A 22,180-nucleotide genomic window follows, 5' to 3' on the forward strand; every position below is an offset into this window, starting at 1 on the left:
CCTGCCAAAAAAATGCAACCTAACAACACACCTATTAATGCAAAGTCTCTGAGTATGCCTTAAGGGAGACTCTATTTTCAATATCCAGGGACACAAAATGCAAAAAGTCAAATACATTCCAAGCACTAAGACCTCTGGATCCAAATCCCACCCCCAAAGTTTCAGATTAAGTAGGTCTGGGATGTGGGAGATGAATTTGAATTTCTATCGAGTTCCCAGATGATGCTGATGCAGCTGGTCTTGTGATCATACTTTGAAAACCATCATTTGTACATTAGAAATATAAACACAGAGATGGAAGACACCAGTTTGGGGGTGTGGGCTATTCTCCAGATCCTATCCTCCCTTCTCGGATCCCAACACACAGGGTGGGGTCCCAAGAGCCATGTTTGTGCTACTTGACTCTGCCACTTGTTCAGAGCTGATCAAAGTTGGACCAATTTAATGATTTTTCCCAAGAACTTGAAACTTAGAAGAGAGACAGAGACTACAAGTCATTGTAGCCAAGTCTCAAAGGATCAGCTTAGAAAGCTGATCCAGAACTCCTGCTGCTGAGGCATCACTGTGTGTTAAGAACAGAGGCTCTGCAGTCAGCCTACCTGAGTTCTAGCCTCTGTGCCCCAAGTAGCTCATTGGCAAACCAAAGGTGACAATAATAAGACCAATCTCATGGGGTTGCTGTGAAAATTAAACGCAGTTTTGGCCCAGGGCCTGGCATGTAGGGAGTGCTCAATAAATGTCAGCTACTGTTACCCCAGCTGTTGTCATCATTCCATCGGGGAACTGACAGGACCCCTGCCCTCCCTTCAATTCTGTGAGCTCTCACAGCAGCCTTCCAATATACTCCCTTCTCTTAAGTTATTCAAAGTGGGTTCCTGTGGCTTGCAATCAAAGGAACTTAAGTAAAATACAATTATAGAGAAAAGCTTTTAGACTGCCTACCCTGGTACAGCATCATCAGCCAGCAAGTACCAACCAACCCAGGAAATCACTTCCCCCTTGCTAACACAGCCCGCCCTTCATTCAACAGGCATTTATTGAGTGGCTCTTAGATGAGAGGCACTGCACCAGACCCTGTGGGGAAAGCACTGAATGAGTTTCCAGCCTCGGAAGAAATCAAGGCTTGCACACATTAACTGAGAGGCAAGGTAGGAGGCTGAGGTGGCCATCAGAAGATAGTAATAAAGGTGCAGTGTCACCACTCCCACTCAGGACCACTGGAGCTTAACCCCTCATGGGAACGTGGGGAGCCAGTGTAAACTCAGACAGCAGAGATATCCCACCCAAGAGGCTACAGAGTCGGAGTACTGATACATGAAAGCCCATCAGTCACTGGTGAGGGCTGCTCCCAAGGGCATTAATTCCCCAGAACTTTCCACCTGCTCTGTGGGTGACAAAGCAGGCTCGGGCCAAGAGAAATCACCCAGGCAAAGAAACCCAGGTGCTGGCAGTTAGGAGTCAAGCCTTGTGCACTCAAGTGGCGGAGCCGGGGGATCTCAGTGGGGCACCAACGGCATCTGCGAGGCTTCGTGTGCAGAAAGATGGAAGAATGAGCAGGAGCACAGTTAAGAAGAGCGATTTCTGGGGTGGAGCTTCTGTGGAGGGACCGCTGTTTTTCCTATGCTTTGCCTTGTTGTGCCACTGGACTTGCAAAAAATACGTACATTGATTTAAAATTTTTTTAATTTATAAAGAAAAAAAGGAGCCCACTGCGCCCCCCCCCCCCGCCAGCCTCCTCATTGGGTGACTCAGCATTTCATGGAGTGTGATATTCACGATACTAGTGGTCTCCAAATGGATGGTAGGAGCAAAGGATGAAGCTTTGTTACTAGTAGTTCACTATTTATTTCAATGTGCACCAGGAAAAAACATAGCTGGCACATAAAATCTATGATTTTACAGTCATGTTATTCCTTGGGATGAGGCTAACTTTTTAAAGTAAATAATAGTATGGGTAGTGTAGGAATACCAAAAAAATCATGGAGGTGGTTGGTGGTCATGTGACTAGAGCCTAGGAAAACGTTGCCTTGGATAATAACTCTGAAGGAAGCATTACTTCAGGTGTGGCAAGTTAAATGGAAACTTGAAGGAAATAGGCGCTTTAATCTCAAACACAACTGAAGGTGGGGTGGGCATTTAATTGAGGGCAGAGGGGAGTCTGGCCTGTCCAGCTGCCTTTGCCACCTCAACCCCACTTCAGACACACCTCTCCATCATCCTGACTCTCCCCCGAACTCTGAATACCTATTCCAGTAAGACAGATGAGCCAGGGGCATACCATGGGGAGAGGGGGCTATTCAAGAAAGGGGACCACACTTCTGGGACTTGGTTGCCCCCCTCAAGGCCTGCTAGAGGGTGATGTCATGGAGTAAAAAGAGTGTGGACTTGGGGACCAGACACAGCAGGTTCAAATGGGCACCAGCCCCTGCAGGGGGCTTGGGCAAGTCACTGCCCCTCTCTGAGCCTTCGTTTCCTCAACAGTAAACATGGAGTACACTTGATATGATGTGGTGAGAAGGGCACTTTAACTCTGTGGTCTTCCTCCCAAAAACCCATAGCCCTAATCTAATCATGAGGAAAACATTAGACAATTCATGTTCCCAATTAAGGGACATTCTACAAATACATGACCAGTACTCCTCAAATCTGTTAAGGTTGTCAAAAACAAGGAAAGTCTGAGAAACTGTCACAGCCAAGAAGAGCCTACGGAGACCTGATGGTCAAACATAATGTGGTTTCCTGGATGCTTTCCTGGAACAGAAAAGGGATATTAGGTTAAACAAAAACAAAAACAAAACAAACAAAAAAACACTTAACAAAATCTGAATAAAGTATGGACTTTAGTTAATAATGTATCATTACTGATTCATTCATTGTGACAAATGTACCACGCTAATGTAAGATGTTAACAATAGGAGAAACTGGGTCTGGGGTACATAGGAACGCTCTATCCTATCTTTGTAATTTTTCTATAAATCTAAAACTGCTCTAAAATTTTAAAAATGGAAGCACACCTCCTCCTTCACAGGGCTGCTGGATGGCTCAAAGAGATGTCGTATGGGAAGTTAAGTGACATACCCAAGGCTCTCAATAAATATTAGTTTCTTTAAGAAGCCATAAGACAACTGGAAGTTCCAAGAACAAATCTTGGTTTAATGGGAGCTCAACCAGTCTTCCCATTTTACCCTTTCTTCATACTTATTTATTCCCACATTATTCCTTTTTTTCACCAAATTCATTATTTAACCAGTCTTAGATACCAGCACCCATTTTTGTTTGTTTCCAGAAGTCTCTCGTAACACTAAATAATAATAATAATTGAAAAATTAATAAGTAAACAAAGGTTAGCTTCCTTTTACTTGTTGAAACAAAAGCAAACTGGAGGGTGTGACTGTACAGACTGTCCCATACCCCAAGCCCAAACTGTCTCACAATCTCATTCGGGAACACTTCAGGGCAGTTCTCAGACACGGAGCAGAGAGCCCACAAATGCCCAAGGCTAGCGGGATGTCCGAGTGAGGCCACACTTTATTTACCAGCAGAAAGGGGCTGCTTGTCCTCTTAAGTGCAACAGGGAGCTTGACCAGAAACAAGCCAACCCCGAGAAGGGCTGCAGCTGTAATACCTCCGGCCGAGGCCTGTGCTGGGCCTGGTAGGACAAGCCAGCTGATAAATGAAATCTTTGTCTTCACACAGATCCGCCACCGGGCAGGAGAAGGAAAGAAAGTCCCTCACCCCTTGCGATATGAAGCCTGTATGAACGCTTCAGAAGACAGAAAGATAGCCCAGGACCCTGGCTGAAAGCACTGATTTGAGGCTAACGTTCCTCTATTGAGCGTGCAGACTGCGTTGAGCCCAGAGCCGCTCAGGAGAAAGGGAAACTTCATCTGCTGATTACATAAATTGACGTCTTAGGATGGCCTTGCAAAACCATATTTTCAGCATAGATTCGTTGCTTGCTTTTTTATAAAGGCTTTCTCCCAAGAACACTTGGCTGTATCTTACTCCTTCCAAAAAGTCAAGTCTGCCTTGTCTTTTACTGGTTGAGGACTACAGGGGCCTGGAAAAGGCAAGTGTGGCCCTCAATCATGCCTGCCCCTGCATGCTGAAGCAGACTGGAATCACAGCTCTGGGTCAGTCAGTGGCTCTGCACTCCAGCTCAGGTGCTGGGGAACCATGGGGCGATGGGGACACGGGAGAGGGGCAGCTGCAGGGGCGATGGAGGAGGTGGGTGGTCCTGGGAGCTGCTTAGGAGGGCAGGCCCCTCATTCGAGGGCTCTCTGCCATGGCTGGAGGGCTGACAGCCTGCCATCTCCCCATGTCCTGGAGCTCTGAGGGTGGCCTGGGACGCAGACCTTTGCTTCAAACCATGTTGCAGTATCCTCACCTTCTGCCATGAGGTGAACAGGCCAAGGCAATGATAAGACGCTTCCCCTGCCAGCCTGCGGTGCTGCTCAGAACAGCCTGGCACTTCAGTGACCGTCACCCAGCTGGGAAAGGCCCAGACCGTGGACTCAGCGCCTCTGCAGTGTTTCCCTCACTAGCCTATAATTAAAGGAACCCAGAGACAATAAGTCATAAAAGGAAAGATTGGTATAGTTAAATACTTTATAACTTTAAAGTCTTTATGAAAAAGGAGAGTATAAATACAGTTAGAAAGCAAGCCACAGCTAAAGATAACTGCAACTTATTTCACTGACAATATCTATTGCCTATAGATGTTGATATGTAAGGATAAAACTTTTATCCTTACAATCAATAAGAAAAAAACACAACCCAGGAGAGGGAGCCTGAGTTGCCAAAAAATATGTGAAATGATGCTCAGCCCCACTAATACTGTGAGGTTAGCAAATGGCATCCAGGAGACATAGGGTGGTTAACAACATGGGCTGGCTGAGCCCCAGAAATAATAATAACAGACTGAGCAGGAGAAAGGCCCCTCACATGGTTTTGTATAATCTCAGGAAGTGGGGGGAGGGAGGTCCTCCCCTGCTCCCCTCCAGATACCCTTTCCAGGAATACAATGAGGTTTTCTTTCTTTAAAAAAAAAAAAAAAATCTGAAGCAGCCATGGTAAAACATAGTATTTAAGAAACTTGTGCGGTGGGCACATGTATTTATTTTCTGAAAATTTTTTGCATGCTTGAAATATTTTATAATTTTTATAGAGCTCATAAATGATGAAAAATGAATGAAATGATGACATTAAAAACAAAGATAAAGTCAGAAGAGGACCCCACGATGCAGAAGCAATTCCCTTGGGCACAAACCTCGAGGGGGGTACAGTCAGCCTCCCCTCCCCACTCCAATGGCCACGTACCTTGCTTCATTCCCTGGGTTACACATGACCTTGTGAGGGGGCCCTTCTCCTGCCCAGTCTGAGGCCAGTTTGGGGACCCACAACCCATGTTCCAACCATACTGACTCTGATAACAGGACAAAAGACTGAAGTTTAAAATTTTTGGTATAAAGAAAGTGTGTAACTTTCACATTAACCAAGCCCTGATGTTAATAAGAATATTCATTACTTATTATAAATGTGGATACTGGGAAAGGGCATGACCTAAGTTCTTATCATTTATTACAGACTGTCTTTCAGAAACAAGACTTTCATTTAAATTTCCTGAGGTTTGGGTATATCTCCATTTCTGATATTTAAAAAAAAAAAAATTCACTGTGAATACAAATCAGTTCAGGTTGGGTCAAAGATAATTATATTACTTTCCAAAATATCAAAGATTTGTGCTTTTGTATCCCATGAGATGCCTGATCACAGCAACCTGTATTTCTCTGTGATGGCAATTAAGTACAAGTAGCAAGAACCTATAATTTTAGCCTTGAGGTTGACTCAAATGGGTGAAAATATTTAGTTTTCCTTTGCTCTTTCTATGGGTTCACATAATGAATTAGATGCAGGGCTCTCTTTCTTGATTATTGCTTTAGAAAGAAACTGTCATGTCTCTTGACTCATTTTCAAAAAGAGATGATAGCATACTTTATTATAGGATTTTTATGTATTGCTAATATCTAGAAAACTCAGATTAATTCTCTCTATACAAGGAGAAATTGATTGAGTTGGATATCTATAAAAGTCCATCAGTTGTGACCTGAAAACTTTATAGAAGAGGGCACACAGGACCCAAAGAGAAAAATATAAATCTGACACCAGAGACATAAAATCATACCCAGAGGTTTATCTAAGATTGATCTAAGAACCATGGTATTCAATAGGTAATTTTTTAATACTAGGTAGTATAAATTACCTATAGGAGGTGGAAGACATGTGAAAAAATACCTAAAAATATACTCAGATTTATACAGCATAAATTATTTATAGGCATTTAAAAGCCAGTCTTATATAAAAGTTCAGGTGTAAGTTTTGAAGAGTCTGTGATAAAATATCACATCAGTGGTCACGGGACAAGCTCTAAACCTCAGGGAACTTCAGTGGAAGAACACTGGACAGTTTTTGTTTGCCTGGCATGCTCTTCTGACTCCCCCTCGAGAGAAGCCCATTCCATGGAGTTCAGGTAAAATGAACCCTTACTTACTTGCATAAGATGCTGGGTACCTGATGCTTGGCCCTCCAAATCTAATCTCCACCCTTCCCCACCCTGCTCTGAGCCCTGGGAAGCTGACCAGTCTGGCCTGTGTTAACAGTTCCCTGGCATTCTGACTTCCAGTTGGCCGGGCACCATGGGAGTCACCAGTAGCAGAACAAAGGCAGGAGGAAAGTGAGGTCGAAGAGTTTATTCCCCAGCTCCTTCCCCATCAGGTGCCACAGCCAAAGTCCCCAGCTCCTATCAGAGGTACTTCCAACTTCCAGTAATCGCCCCCTCCTTGCTCTTCAGGCACAGGGATGGTGACAGCAGCCTGGAGTACTGTATCATCCCTTTTGCCGGTTTCCCTAAATCCTCCCCTATACCACTGCAAATGATCCATTTATGAGCCATCCATTTCCTGCCAGGTCCCTGGCTAACATCCTTGATCCTCCCCTTCCAGCTTCACCAATGGGCTGAGCCCTGGAAGTTCTAGAACAAGATCATCCAAACAGCTGGTGCTCCCAGTAAAGAGAGAGCCTCTCTCTTGATTGCTGTAATCAAACAAGAAACAGGTTTGGATCACGTTTTGGAAGAAAACTCTAGTAAGAGAGTAAAGGAAGATTAAGAAGAAGGCAAAACTTGATTGAGGCAGAAAGACTAGATTTTTTCATGGCTACTACTTGCCAAGTACTATGCTAGGTCCTAAGAATGCAACATAAGCAAAGACAGTGGAGTCTAGAGTCTAAAGAACTCATTGAATCTGAAGTGTTTTTATCTCCTTCAGCTGGACTGAACTTCATTTGGGACATAACACCATTTACAAAGTCACCCCAGATTTAAATATCCAATGCAGAAGTTTCTGGTTTATTTTCCTCAGGTCATATTTAGATAGACCAGAATAACCCAATTTTGGAGGTACAGTTCTTCTGCAGTCATTATAACAATGATGCATTGTCTAATTTAATCTTCATGACAGCTGGAGAAGGAAGGTATTGTTATTATCCCAATTTTACAGAAGAGGAAACTAAGGCTTAATATTACACAACCAAAAAGTAGTAGGAATGCACTTCAAACCCAAGCAATTCTGACTCCCATCCTCCATATCTTTTATTTTTTTCTCACTGAAGTATAGTTGGTTTTTAATGTTGTATTAGAAATTAAGAATGCAGCCTTACCATTAGGGGGAATCGAACCCTGCTCTCCTGAGTGACAAGCAGGCATACGCACCACTATACTAATGAGGAAGGTACTCCACCCTCCATATCTTAACCTCTACCCTACAGTACTATAATCTTTTTTCATGATTATCTAATCCAATCAGAATGGAATCTTCTAATCTAATCACTTAAATAAAAATTAATTGGGCTTCCCTGGTGGCGCAGTGGCTGAGAATCTGCCTGCCAATGCAGGGGACACAGGTTCGAGCCCTGGTCTGGGAAGATCGCACATGCTGCGGAGCAACTGGGCCCGTGAGCCACAACTACTGAGCCTGCACGTCTGGAGCCTGTGCTCCACAACAAGAGAGGCCGCGACAGTGAGAGGCCCGCGCACCGCGATGAAGAGTGGTCCCCACTTGCCGCAACTAGAGAAAGCCCTTGCACAGAAATGAAGACCCAACACAGCCATAAATAAATAAATAAATAAATAAAAATTTTTTTAAAATAAAAATTAATTACACCAAGGAATGATTGGTAGGAAAATGGTAAGCTCCCATACCATTCATACCTCAGAAAACATTATCAAAATTAACATTCATGCACATTTCAACATTAACATAGCAAACCAAGGTGTTATTCATACCATTCCAGGAATATTGTCACGTATCTCAACAAAGCATTCTTAGTAATGGAGTCCTAGAACTGTTTGGGGAGAATCTCATCTATTTTCGATTGTATCCATAAAATCAGAGACAGCTGGAGGCTCTCCAGTTCAATCAGGTATTAGCACTTGGTGTTTAGCTGACACTTCATTATCATTAGTTATGACTGAGCTACAACACACTTTTTAATGAGTGCCTACGATATTCTCCTTATTATTGGCATTTACCATCAAACCATGGTATTGTAAAGCACAGCACTCAGGTTTTAGTAAGACGTGTGCATTTAGCTTCGATTAGAGCAGCTTTTTCTGCACCTGCCTCTCATCACACAGGATAGGGACTCACTGGCTTGTCACCAGAAACTGAGCAATGACGTTTAATTTGAAGAGTCTCACTTCATTCAGATGTCCAGTGGTTATGAGTGAAGACATCATCTGGTGATAGAGAAGGAACTAGGTCCAATTAGAAAGGAGAGAAAGACGTTTCAGACACTTGCCTTCCAAGTAATGAAAGTACTCTGAAAGGACGCTGGCCTGGGAGAGATGTCATAACCACACACAACTGCTCACCATTTCCACCATCTGCACTGGAATCTTGGGGTGCCTGAAAGGCACAAAAACAGGAAACCTGGAAATATGAAAACCTGGTTGTTTGGGCTAAATTGGGTAAGTTAGCAAACAGACGGTAAGTGGCCCTAAAGGGCATGCGCCTGTGCGCACACGTAATAATCAAAGATCTCACAGGAGGAATGAGTCAGAGTCCAAGTGAGCAAAACAAAGTTGGGCATTAGCCCAGGGTGATGGATCTGAAATAGTAAAGGCACGTGAGATCAGCATGGGTAGGAAGGAGATAGTAACAATTCCCCACAGGCTACAGAACCAAGACAAGATGCTCAGAGAGCAAATGGGAGTGACCAGCACCAAGGAGACCAACTCTTTTAAGGGAATCCATCCTGGTCCAAAACCTCTTACTTCCCAGGACTTGGCTGACCTAGATCTGCAGGCAGATAATCTGCTGAAAGTGAGGAGTCTGGGGGACTTAAAACGTGGCCTTACACTGAGGTTACTTTGTACTTGCTGCCTCTTTCTTGATCCCAGGGACCCTTAAGCCCTTTCCCTTCTCTCTCTCAGCACCATATTCTATTATTCACATTGGCTGTCTACAATGACCTATTTAACTGGGTAAGTATTCAGTGCTTTATTTCTCTATATGCCAGGTATACACAGCTTAGAACCAATTTTTAACCTGAGATGAAGAAAGTTTTCATTATGATCTACCTGAAATAACTAGCAAGGGTTTGCCAATTACCATAAAATGGAAATTCAGCACTAACAGGCTGACTGTGGATTATAAAACTTCCTTTAAAAAAATAAATAAATGAAATCAAAACACTACTTTAGACCATCAAAAAGAAGTTGTGATGGTTACTTTTCTATAACAACCTCACTGGCCATGGGGTGCCCAGGCTAAACATTATTTCTGGGTGGGTCTGTGAAGGTATCTCCAGATGAGATTAGCATTGGAGTTGGCGGATTCAGTCAAAAAAATTGCCCTCCCCAAATATGGGTGGACATCCAATTCGTTGTGGACCTGAACAGAACAAAAGGCAGAGGAAGGAGGAATCCAACCTTCCTTTATCTGCTCCCACCGTTGAACTGGGACATCTCATCGCATCTCCTGCCCTCATGTTAGGATTTACACCACCAGCTTTCCTGGGTCTCCAGCTTGCAGATGGCAGATCATGGGATTGTGGGACTTCTCAGCCTCCATAGTCTCATGAGCCAATTCCCCATTATCTAGATATAAATATAGATACATCTCCTATTGGTTCTATTTCTCCAACGAACCCTAATGCAGAAGCCAAAATTTTACCTGAGTCTTTGCGTTTTTTACTCTATTTATTGCCAAAGCCATGTCTATATTATCATATTCTAGGATTTTTATGTAACTATCTTCATTTTTAAGAAAGATACATGGGGGCTTCCCTGGTGGTGCAGTGGTTGAGAATCCCCCTGCCAATGCAGGGGACACGGGTCTGATCCCTGGTCCGGGAGGATCCCACATGCCATGGAGCAACTAAGCCCATGGACCACAACTGTTGAGCCTGTGCTCTAGAGCCTGCGTGCTGCAACTACTGAAGCCCATGCGCCTAGAGCCCATGTTCTGCAACAAGAGAAGCCACCACAATGAGAAGCCCACGCACGGCAACGAAGAGTAGCCCCTGCCCGCCGCAACTAGAGAAAACCCACGTGCAGCAACAAAGACCCAATGCAGCCAAAAATAAATAAATTAAATTAATAAATTTAAACAAAAAAGAAAGATACACAATTGCAGTCACTGGAAGGTAAATGGGAATAAAAATGAAACAGGTCCTGCCTATCACAGTGTCCAGAATTTTCCATAAACCCACTCTGTTGTGGTTGCCAAAGTCCTTGTTCCTTGTCAACCCCAAGTCAGGCATCAGGCCAGAAAGCATTCACACAATAGGCACAGAGACATTGTTAGCAGTCAGGTAAACTGAAGAAAAGGTGAAAATTACTGAATTTATAGATGCAAATATTAGGAAACTTGAATAAAAAGTTATACCTAGTGTGGGGGAAAGAACTTTTTTTTTTTTAAACATCTTTATTGAAGTATAATTGCTTTACAATGGTGTGTTAGTTTCTGCTTTAAAACAAAGTGAATCAGTTATACATACACATATGTTCCCATATCAGGGAAAGAACTTTTAACTAAACAATTGCATTTAGGTTTATTATAAAACGTACGGAAAACAGGGTCAGTATATAGTAAAATCAATAGATAAATCCAATACACATTAAGCTCCAGATTGCACTGAGATTATTTTTCAAATAAGAATTCCACTGCTAGGGTACCTGCTAAGAGATACACGGGAGATCTTTAAAACAACAACAACAACCTGTTCACTTGCAAGGTGACAATAATTCTTTGAGCTAATATAAAGCCACAGATATAATTCCAAGCTTAACACAGTAATGAAATATTAAACACCATGAAGTAAAATGACTGCTTGTTTCCCGTGCACTTTTTCATAATGTGTTTATCTCCAAACCCGCTTTAAGCCCCAGCACCTGACTCATTGGCCATCTGCCCTCAGTATCCTTGATAATCACTGGGAAAACAGGACGAGAGCCAGCAAAACTCACTACCATCACCAATTTCCTAGCGCAGCAATTCCTACCTGAAGAATGAATTTCCAAGGGTCCTTCCTGGGAAGGGAGAAAATAAGGATGGAGAGAAATTCTAAAATTTAGCTCTGAGATCCAGAACCTACACCTACCCCAGGCTCCATTATAAACCTCTTTTCCTGTAACTATGAAAACTGTACTATCTTCAGGTAACTCAGGGACCTGGAGACCTCATAAAATGAGAGCTCTTCAGAGGTCAAGTGCTGCATAAATCTCCTTAAGCTTGCAGCACTCATTCCAAAATGTTAAGTTATTATAAATAATCCATGGAAGACTGACCCACATGCTCAAATGACATTTGTTGAGGATCTGAATGTCTTTGCCATTGTTATTCAAGGAGGGTCTCAGTATAGTCAGGCAAAACGTGCAGGTCAGAGACAAGAAGATCAAGTGTGACAACTCTAGAAGGCTGAAAGGAAAAAACTGAGCATGCATTTAGAGGTTGGTCAACATGTTCGTCATGGAATTTAAAGTCCAGGTAGAAAGGGACCACCCCCCCTCCGATTCTAGATGAAGTCTTACAGGAAGTAGCTTGGAGAGGACCCCTGATGACTTGTGAACTTGGCTTACATGAGCATTCCTTTCCATATTTCAACTTATGCTCAAGTCACTGCTGACCATTCTCCATGTTCCTACTATACTTTTTTTTTTTTATAGCTAACTTTTTTTTTTTTTTAGTACATTTTATTTATTTATTTATTTTGGCTGTGTTGGGTCTTCGTTTCTGTGCGAGGGCTTTCTCCAGTTGTGGCAAGCGGGGGCCACTCTTTATCGTGGTGCGCGGGCCTCTCACTGTCGCGGCCTCTCTTGTTGCGGAGCACAGGCTCCAGACGCGCGCATGCTCAGTAATTGTGGCTCACGGGTCTAGCTGCTCCGCGGCACGTGGGATCTTCCCAGACCAGGGCTCAAACCCGTGTCCCCTGCATTGGCAGGCAGATTCTCAACCACTGCGCCACCAGGGAAGCCCCCTACTATACTTTTTAAAATACTCATTAGCTTTCTAATGAGGAGATCCTATTGGGTCTGTTCTCTGTGCTGAGAGAGATATTTTATATTCGGATATTTTAGGAGTGACAATGTTCTTTCAAACCTGGTTGGTGTAAATATTATATTTTTGACTGATCCAGCTCTAAGTTTGTCTTTTGTTTGCCTAGCCTGACAGTTTAATTGAAAGTTCTTCTTCCAAATGCAACTGATCAGAGCTTCTCACTCGAGGGTTCCGTAATTGGTTAGGATATACCTCAGTAATTTTAAGCGCCTGCCTCACCTCCTGGTGTAGAAAAACTCATAAACCGCTCAAGAGCTCTAAACAGCTCCTGCGTTCACTGTGCCGCCTCCTTCACTGTGAGGATAAACAGCGTCTCTCCACTCCGTTTAACTCAAATCAGTGACACATCTCAAGATTTACGTTCCAGGTAGTGCTCTTATCTCCCACTTCACACGCACGGCCTGCTTAATGTCGAGATGAGCTATCCATTTGAAGGTTTTAAGCGACTTGTTTACCATCACGCTTTTGAAGAAATGATTCAGTATTTTGCTTAGGAGCCAATCGCATCCCAAAGAAACTGCTTTTTTTCCTTTGAACTTGGAGAAAATGTTTCTCTCGGGTTCTGACTGAATTCAGACTATTATCAGTGGGATACCAACAAAGTTTGGAGCAAGATGTTTAAGAGACATATGGAAAGCATCCAGAAGAAAGTAATGAAAATAAATAAAAGGCTGCAAAAACAAGACTGATAAAAGGATAAACGAACTGAGACAAAATGTCTGGGAATGAATCCCTTACGCTACCTGGCTCACTAATGCAAAAAATGTCATGTGCTTATAAACATCCATTTACATACGCCACTTAGTGTCTATTCAGAAGTCTTTCTGTTCCAGGTCCATAACACCACTGTCATCAATCTTAAAGATGCATTGGATTCCCCTGAGTTTATAGGAGTGTACCACATGTATTAGAGGTTTTGAGGCAATGCGACTGCTACTCTCAAGAAGTTCAAAATTTAGGAGCTATCTCAAAATATGACGAAGTGAAAATAAGGTCTTAGCATCAAACTATGAATAGTGAGTGAGGACCCCAAGGACAACAGAGGAAAGATGTCATCTTTCCTGTTCCAAAATCAACCACTAAATATATACATTAACCAGTCATATGTGTGCAGCTCTATACAAGGTACTACAGTCACCTTCAGTTGTTATTTTCATTTTTAAAGATTATCCCGATATTCCCATTTTGATGCTGCCCTTCTGAAACAGCAACTAGAACAGTTCCTGGCATACATAGTTAGTGCTCAGTGAATACCTTTAGAATAAATAAGATGGTGCACGAGTGACACACATCTTATTGGGAGCTGATTATAGTTACAATTGCCACAATGCAAATTTCAGAGTAAGAAGCAGATAATTTTGACCAAATAACAAAATTACAAACAGTTAAATATTTTGTTCAGAAGCTTCTACAGCATGTGCCCTTTTTCTTAGCATTTTATTCTTCAAAGCCATCTGCAGCAATTAGACCAAAGACATCTGAAACCCAATGTGTGGACTCCCAGTTAGATATGAAAAAGGAAAGGCATTTTGTACTTTATGCCTTACCTTGAAACCTACACACAAAAAAATTATTTTTAAAGAAAGAACAAAGAAAAAAGAAGAAAACTCCATTGTTAAGGAAATGAGGTAATAATGGTCATAACTCTAAAATACAAAATTTAAAGAATAGCTACCAAATACAGTAAAATATAGGCCAGATAAAGCAGGACTCTGAGGGTTAATACATAACAACTCAGATCCAGAGTAGAAGAGATCTCCCAGAAAGTGTTACCGAAAGATTTACCCATTGGACACCAAGACGGGAAGGGCCTGGCCAGCCTTGCGAGAAGCAAGGAATGATATTCCTGTGGATTCTCAGAAGGTCAGTGCAGAATGGCAGGGGAGAAGGATCTAAAGAAGGAGCCATGTGAAGAGCCATTCTGACTGAGCCAGAGTGCTTCACCTGGAGGGCTGGAAGGAGAGAGGGAAGGCAGGCATCTCCATCCACACATGGCTCAGAAGGCCTGTGACCTGAGGGGCTCCACCTCGAGCACACTGCTCCCTCAATGCCAAAAGTAAAACAGAAACACGTCCCAAAGATTGAAAACCTAACAGAATGTGGTATCTATATATGAAAACAGTCCTAAAATAAGTTTTGAATAGTCCTAGCTCATTACCCCACCCATGCCCTACTATTTAGCAGGGATGTGGGAGAAAGAGACATTCATGTACAAAGATGAGTAGTAACAAGAAAGAAACCAACAAAGAACAACAGAAAGTCAGGAGGGTGACAAGATGCAGAGTGAAAAGAAAAGAACACAAGAAAAACAGATGAAGAATGCATATGATCAGAATTAGCCTAGAAGACAGAGTTTAGACAAATAGTTCTACCTAAATTCAAAAACATGACAGATAACCTCATATCTCTGAGAAGGGCTCAAATAAGAGACACAAAGGAACACAGAAGAGACAGACAACAGGAGAAAATGCAAGCTAGTGGCAGAGCTCAGAACATAAATGAGAAATATCTTCACAGAGATTTGTTTTCCTTAAAGCTATGTTAGAAGCCACAAAAAGAAAACCAATGTGACTGAGAACAGAAACACAGAGAACACTGGGGAATCTCATCTTTAAAAAAGGAACAAAGATATCAACGTTATTAGAAGATAGGACAAAGATTCAAAGTACACATAACCAGTAAACCACTCCTCCTCCCTACCAAAAAAAAAGCAAGAAGATTTGAATAGGAAAACACTATCTTTGGTACTTTGATACTACAAATTATAAATAATACTAACATTTTTAAACCCTGAAATTTTAAAAAATGATTTAAATTTGAAAATCAAAAGGGCAACAGATCCAGCAAAACTCAAGCAGAATAAATACAAAGAAAACCACACGTAGGTACAACATAGTCAAATTGCTACAAGTCAAAGATAAGCAGAAAATCTTGAATGCAGCCAGAGAAAAAAGACTCACTACATACAACGAAACAATAATACAAACAGCTGGCTTCTCATCAGAAATAACGGGATTCCCAAACAATGGAATGACACCTTTAAAGTGCTGAAAGAAAAAAAGGGTCAACTGAGAATTCTATACCCACTGAAAATAACCTTCAAATCACTGTAGTTTTAGCATAAGACATGCACATAAAGCAATGGAACAGAATACAATGTCCAGAAATGGACCTATAAATACACATAACTGATATTTGATAAAGGCACCAAGGTAATTTAATGGGAAAATAGAATCTTTCAACAAACAGTACCAGAACAATTTGATACCCATATGGAAAAATGTGAACCTTAACACATACCTCACACCATACACAATGATTAATTTGAAATTGATCATAGATCTAAAGGTAAAAACTAAACCATTAAGCTTATAGGAGAAAATACAGGAAAGAAGTCTTCACAATCTTTGTATAACCAACCAATTCCTAGAACACAAAAGACATAAGTACAAAGAAAAAACAATGATAAACTGACATCATCAAAATTAAAACATATGCTCTTAGAAAGACACTGCTAAGAAAATGGAAAGCAAGTCACACCAGGAGAAAATATTTGCAAAAAATGACACCATATCATGTTTTAATTCTAAAATTTAATTATTATTGATAACCTATTTTACATAATTTATAATAATTATTATATAATATATTTAATACATAATATATTTATGTATTTGTTTTTTATTATCCATTATATGTATTTATTCTTATGTATTTTATATTTACTATATATTTATAATTATGAAAATAAGATATATAATTCATAACATATCTTATTCTTATAAAACCCAAAATAATTATTCTGTCCAAGTTTATGTATCAAATTAACTGTGTCCAATAATTAAGATAAGTGAATGTAAAAATGCAAATTCATGTGCCAGTATGCATAAATACAAGCCTCTAAAAATGTGTGACTGTTTTACATTGCTTTAAGTGTTAGTGTGTGGCCTTGTCAGATTAACACTGCTGCAGAATTTAAATTCTTAGCATCATAAAAAGTATACTCAAGTGATTATTCACATTTAGCTCACGGTTTGGAAAAAGCATTATGATCAAATACTGCTGCTGCACAAAAAATACACACAAAGCACAACTATTGAAGAAAACATCGCTATTTAATAGCATCACTTTAAGTGCTGGGCCTCAACTCAACGGAGCATATTGCGTTTTAACAATAAAATAATGACTGCCATCCTAGAATTGCCAAACATTTATGACTTTGAGTACATTTCACACATCTTAAATAATAATCATTACCCTCATTTTCCACACAGTAACCTTCATTCCATGTTAAGTACTTACAATTCAAACTGTCTGCTGCCAACTGCTCTACTTGTCTTTGACAACATCAAGTCCGGGATCCAAGAAAAACATATTTGAAGGACTCTACCAGGTATTAGGAATAGAAAGAGAGGCTATAAATACATCTTTGCTTCCTCCACCAAAATACTACTTTTCTCTAAACTTCTTACCTTGAGAATTTCATTTTTTAATGGCTTAGGTCTGCTGTAGCATCATTAGGTGCCTGTGGCCCTACTACTGGGCAGAATACCTGGACACTGAGACACCCAGAGGCTGGGAGGCAGGAAGCAGCAGAATGCTGTGGAAAGAGGAGGGGCTCGGGGCTGAGGGCCTGAGTTTACTAAGTGATTCAGACAAATGTCTTACCTCTTGCCTCAGTCTCCTCGTCTGCAAACTGGAAACCACATCTACCTTGCACTGCTAGGTCAGGAAATCTGTATAGCAAATATCACACGTCTAGAAAATAGCCCCCAATTTAATGTTAGTTCCCTCCTTCCAGCTCCCTGTCTTCAAAGGTCTTACAACCATGGAGGAAGGAGAGCTTATGGTAAGCATTCAGGAGAAAAAATCTTCCAGGTAAATCTCTACCTTTTATCAAAACATGTTCAGGTAAATTAATTATCAATACTTAAAGGTTTGAAATGAAACCACTAAAAGTACCTAGAAAAAATCAAGGTTGCAGTTTTATCATTCTAGAATGAGAAAGCCCTTTCTCAAGCTGAATAGGAAAGGTAAAACTAAAGAAAATATTGATACAACTGGCCCTGTAAAAAAATAAATATTTCCACAGGCAAAATTTTAAATTCTCAAAGTCGAGACATAAAAAGCAAACTGGGAAAAATATTTGCACTACAAATGACAAAGAGTTAGTAGCTTTAGGATATAAAAAACTCTTCAAAAGCAATGATAAAAAGACAAGCACCTTTTAGGGAAAAAATGAGCAAAGGACAGGAAAGGTAATTCACTCAACATTCAACAAATATTTGAGCTCCTTCTCCTTCTGTGTGTCAAGCTCTTCTAGGAATGGAGGACAGAAAAGAAACAAAACAGATGAACATCTCAACCTGCATGAGCTGATCTTCTAGTAAATAAAGAATAAATACAAGTGGGGAAAACAAAAACCTTAACAATTAAGGGAATGCAAATTAAAACAATGAGTTCTCATTTCTCTTGGCAAAGATTAAAATATTGTGTAGAGGGCAGTAGAACAATATGTTTTAGAACCTTGAAAGACTGCACACTTACTTCACAGAAATTCCTCTTTTAGGAAGTTGTCCTAAGGAAGTCTGAAAGGATGCAGGTACAAGGATATATACACTGCAGCCTTGTTTTTAATATGAAAAACTGAAAATAACCCAAATATCCACCAAGATGTTGATTCAATAAATTACAGAATATCTATACAATGAAATACAATGCAGGCATTAAAAAATCATAGCATTAACAAAGTATATCCACGACAATTGTTATATAAAAAGGGCAAGTTTCAAAAGTGCATATATTATATGGTACCATGTTTATGTTTAAATATATATATATGTAGATTCAGATATTTTTAAGCATAAAAAAGAATCCTGAATGACTATACATCAAAATATTAAGAGCAGATATGTTTGGGTGAAGAGTCTATGGGTGTTTTTTATTTAAAAAAAAAATTTTTTTTATAAATTTATTTATTTAGTTTTGGCTGCATTGGGTCTTCGCTGCTGTGCGCGAGCTTTCTCTAGTTGCGGTGAGCGAGGGTTACTCTTCCTTGCGGCACACAGGCCTCTCATTGCAGTGGCTTCTCTTGTTGCGGAGCACAGGCTCTAGGCGTGCGGGCTCAGTAGTTGTGGCTCGCGGGCTCTAGAGTGCAGGCTCAGTGTTGTGGCGCACTGGCTTAGTTGCTCCACAGCATGTGGGATCTTCCCGGACCAGGGCTCGAAGCCGTGTCCCCTGCACTGGCAGGCAGATTCTTTACCACTGTGCCACCAGGGAAATCCTATGGGTGTTTTTTAAAATATACATTTCTATAAGTTCTAAAATGTTTGCAATACACATTATTATAATCAAAAAATGCTAAAACTATTTTCACTGGAATTTTTCTAAAACTTAAAAAAAAAAGAAAAAAAAAGTTGAACAATGGTCAACAGCGTACACATTCCTGGAAGAATTATGCTCAGAGCAGTAAGAGTCCACTGATTAATCGGAAGCACCCATACCCAGAAGTGCCATGTCTCTCTCCTCTTTTCTGGCAAGCAAGAGATGTCTTTGCCATAACCAATTCATGGGAAATGCCAGCCTCAGTGACCAAGAAAAACCAGACTCTGAGGACAACAGAAGAGTCTGTGCTCTAAACAAGATTTCCAGCTGGAAGAAAAGGGTCCCCAAGGGACCCAGCCAGTCAAGTTAAGTGAATATATAGTACCTGTGAAAACAGCTCTCCACTCCTGGCCATTAAATATTCACCACATGGACCATAAAAGCCCAAGTAATTGAAATTGGAACTGCTTTTTATCCGTGGCACTCAATTTTTAATATATAAAATCCAGCTCTAAATCCCATATATGGAAATCTGTTACAACTAAATTACAAATCACACAGCGGTCCATGGAGCATCTGTGCTCTCAGTCTCTTTAACCAGGAAGCAATGAAATTAATTATTTTTATTTCAAACTCATTTAACTTTCTGTCACCAACAGTAACATTTATACCAACCACATCAGGAGTCTTTCGGGTTATCAGTGTTTCTGCCTAGTCTCTTCCCATTTCAATTTTTCATCAAAATAAAGCCCTTTTATCTCCAAAAATATGCATATCATATTCATAACTAATGCCTTTTTTAAAATAGCTCTTCTGACCCACCTCATTAACAGTGTAAAATTCACTGGTCAAATACATATCATTAGCCAGTGAACTACTATCCTTTTTGCAAAGCATATATATTCAAAGGGTTTAATTAATTCAAAGGTGGTTTTTTTCTTTTCCCAAAAGGTGCTGCTGCTCTGCTTGGTAACATGCTTGGTACTTTGCTAGAAAGGAGAATTATTAGACAGCAACACCATAAATTAAAAAGGTGGGAGGAAGGCAACAGGGATGGCTTCACCCCCATTTCCATCCATCTTGTGCTACATCGTCTTTGCACTGCACTCCACGGTGTGTTTGGTTACTGAGAGAGGTAGGACACATCAGCACCAGAAGTGGGAGGAGCTGGAGTTGCCCCTCCTCCCACGTGCAAACTCAAGAGCGGATTCTGTCTGATTGACCAGGGTAAACTAAGCTGATACTTGAATGGGCCTGACAGCCTCCTCACCAGCTCTTGCCTCAAAATTTGTCAACTCTGAGATACCTGGGAGAGGCAGATTGGAGCTGGAAGACCTGGTTTCTGGTCCAAGCTGGGACAAGTGTCCAAGGATGTGATCTTGTTCTGTGGGCCTCAGCTTCCCTATCTGTAAATTGAGGGGATTGGATCCGGATGCAAACTGGGATTTTTCTACCTACAAATTGTGGGAAGTCCAAAGCTATGCCTAAGATTTCCACAAATTTTCAGAATGGTGGGAATTGGAGAGTCACGTTCTTGGGGTCACCTCTGGCTTGGAGCTTCTGCACCAGACCAACCCAGATAGGGATTTCTGAAAGCACCCCCAGGAGTTCTGCCAATTGGCCAAGACTGAGAACCACTACATGAAAGAATCACTGCAGCCCCTCCCAGCTCTGGCAGCAGGGGCTTGACTCTTGCTTTATTGAATTTACTGCTCAAAAAGATCTGGAAAAAAATTTGTCACAGTGACCCAGATTAAAGACAATCCTCTTGAAAAGATGAGAGAACAAGAAAAAGACCTTCCAGCCAGCATCAAACGCAGAAACAAAGGTGGCCGCATCCATATCACATAGCAGAGGCTCTGGGAATTGGTCTGCCCAAGTGGTCTGCAGGACATGACAGAGAAAATAACCCTGTAAATGCCCTGGCCGCTGCCAAGACCAATCCCCCAGCTCAGACCATCCTAGCAGTTCTTCCTTTGCCTAGAATGGCTCCAGTTTGCATCTAGTGATCCCGACTTCTCCCAGGCTTCCCTCTTCTGCCCAGTACTGTGCCCTAGGTCCCACACAAATCTTGCCCTCCAGAGCCCCCAGTGTTAAAACTTTGAAAAATTATGCTGGTATCTAACTTGTCACAAGGTCTGGAAAAGAGGAACAGCACACAGGAATACTGAGTTCATCCGAAGACACTATCCTCTTCTGTCCTTTCTTGGGAAAACTCCACAGTGTCTTGGAAGGAAACTGGCCCAAATATCAGCTCACAAGGAAACTGGCCCAAATATCAGCTCACAAGGAAAATGTCCCACAAGGAAATAGCACTCTCAAGATAGGATAATTTGAGGAGGGTTTATTTACAAAGGCTCTACTTATGAAGGTGTGGCTAATGCAACCAAAAGGGATAGTGTAATAGCAGCTGAGCTGTTACAACCCCAAACCTGAAGGACAAAGAAGAGGTAGCTATAATTGGAATATATACATTTTATGTATTCTAATATATATTATTATATATGTTATATGTAATTACTGTACTACATCAATATATTATGATTATATATAATTACATTTAATTATATTTTATAATTATAAAATATATAATTATATTATATATAAAACACTATTATATATAATACATATTCCTACATATTCCAATTGTAACATATATAGGTATAAGTATACTTATATATATAGGTATAGATATGTTCTTACTCAAAACGCACACCCCTATTGAACCATGTTAGCACATGGTTTCCATGTGCTAACATGGAAACCATGGTGTTGCCTGGTATTACCCATCACCAACATCCAAGGCCATAGACATCATAGTTTATTCATTTCAGGTTCAATAATGTGTGGATCAACCCCACCTAGAGATTCAAACCTCAAATATAAATATTTTGGACATAAGAACCAACAGCACATATTCTTTGTTACTCCTAACAGACTGATCGGTTTACTGGTTTCTGGTTTATGATTTAAATACCGATATAAGATATCCAAAAACATATAGACTTACTTGAAAACTGTGCACAACATGACATCAAGAGTCACATCCTTTGATCAAGGTGCGTCAAGAGCACCTTGATATAATCTTAAAAGTAGAACAACAGTAACTACCTGCCCACATATTGTTAGAGTTGAGAGTTTGCCCAGATTAGCTGCATATAAAGCCATCTGTGTATTACCCTTACTCCCTACCTAAAGATTTTTGAGTTTTCATAATGATGTTATTGAATCCATGGCTT

At 40.8% G+C, this 22,180-nt stretch overlaps 1 protein-coding gene across 4 annotated transcripts in view; it reads right to left on the reverse strand.

The window, feature by feature from the left end:
* PLPP4 (phospholipid phosphatase 4) overlaps nt 1-22,180 on the reverse strand; it is a 554,796-nt gene that overhangs the window by 421,985 nt on the left and 110,631 nt on the right. For 2 of the 4 annotated variants that reach the window (XM_059899368.1, XM_059899367.1), the window contains exon 2: nt 4,388-4,545. The exons of the other annotated variants lie outside the window; for them this stretch is intronic. The gene's annotated coding sequence lies outside the window, so the exon portion shown is untranslated. The remainder of the gene's footprint in view (nt 1-4,387; nt 4,546-22,180) is intronic. 4 annotated transcript variants of the gene reach the window in all.

The sequence above is a fragment of the Balaenoptera ricei genome, chromosome 16 (genome assembly GCF_028023285.1).
Source record: "Balaenoptera ricei isolate mBalRic1 chromosome 16, mBalRic1.hap2, whole genome shotgun sequence".
Taxonomy (NCBI): domain Eukaryota; kingdom Metazoa; phylum Chordata; class Mammalia; order Artiodactyla; family Balaenopteridae; genus Balaenoptera; species Balaenoptera ricei.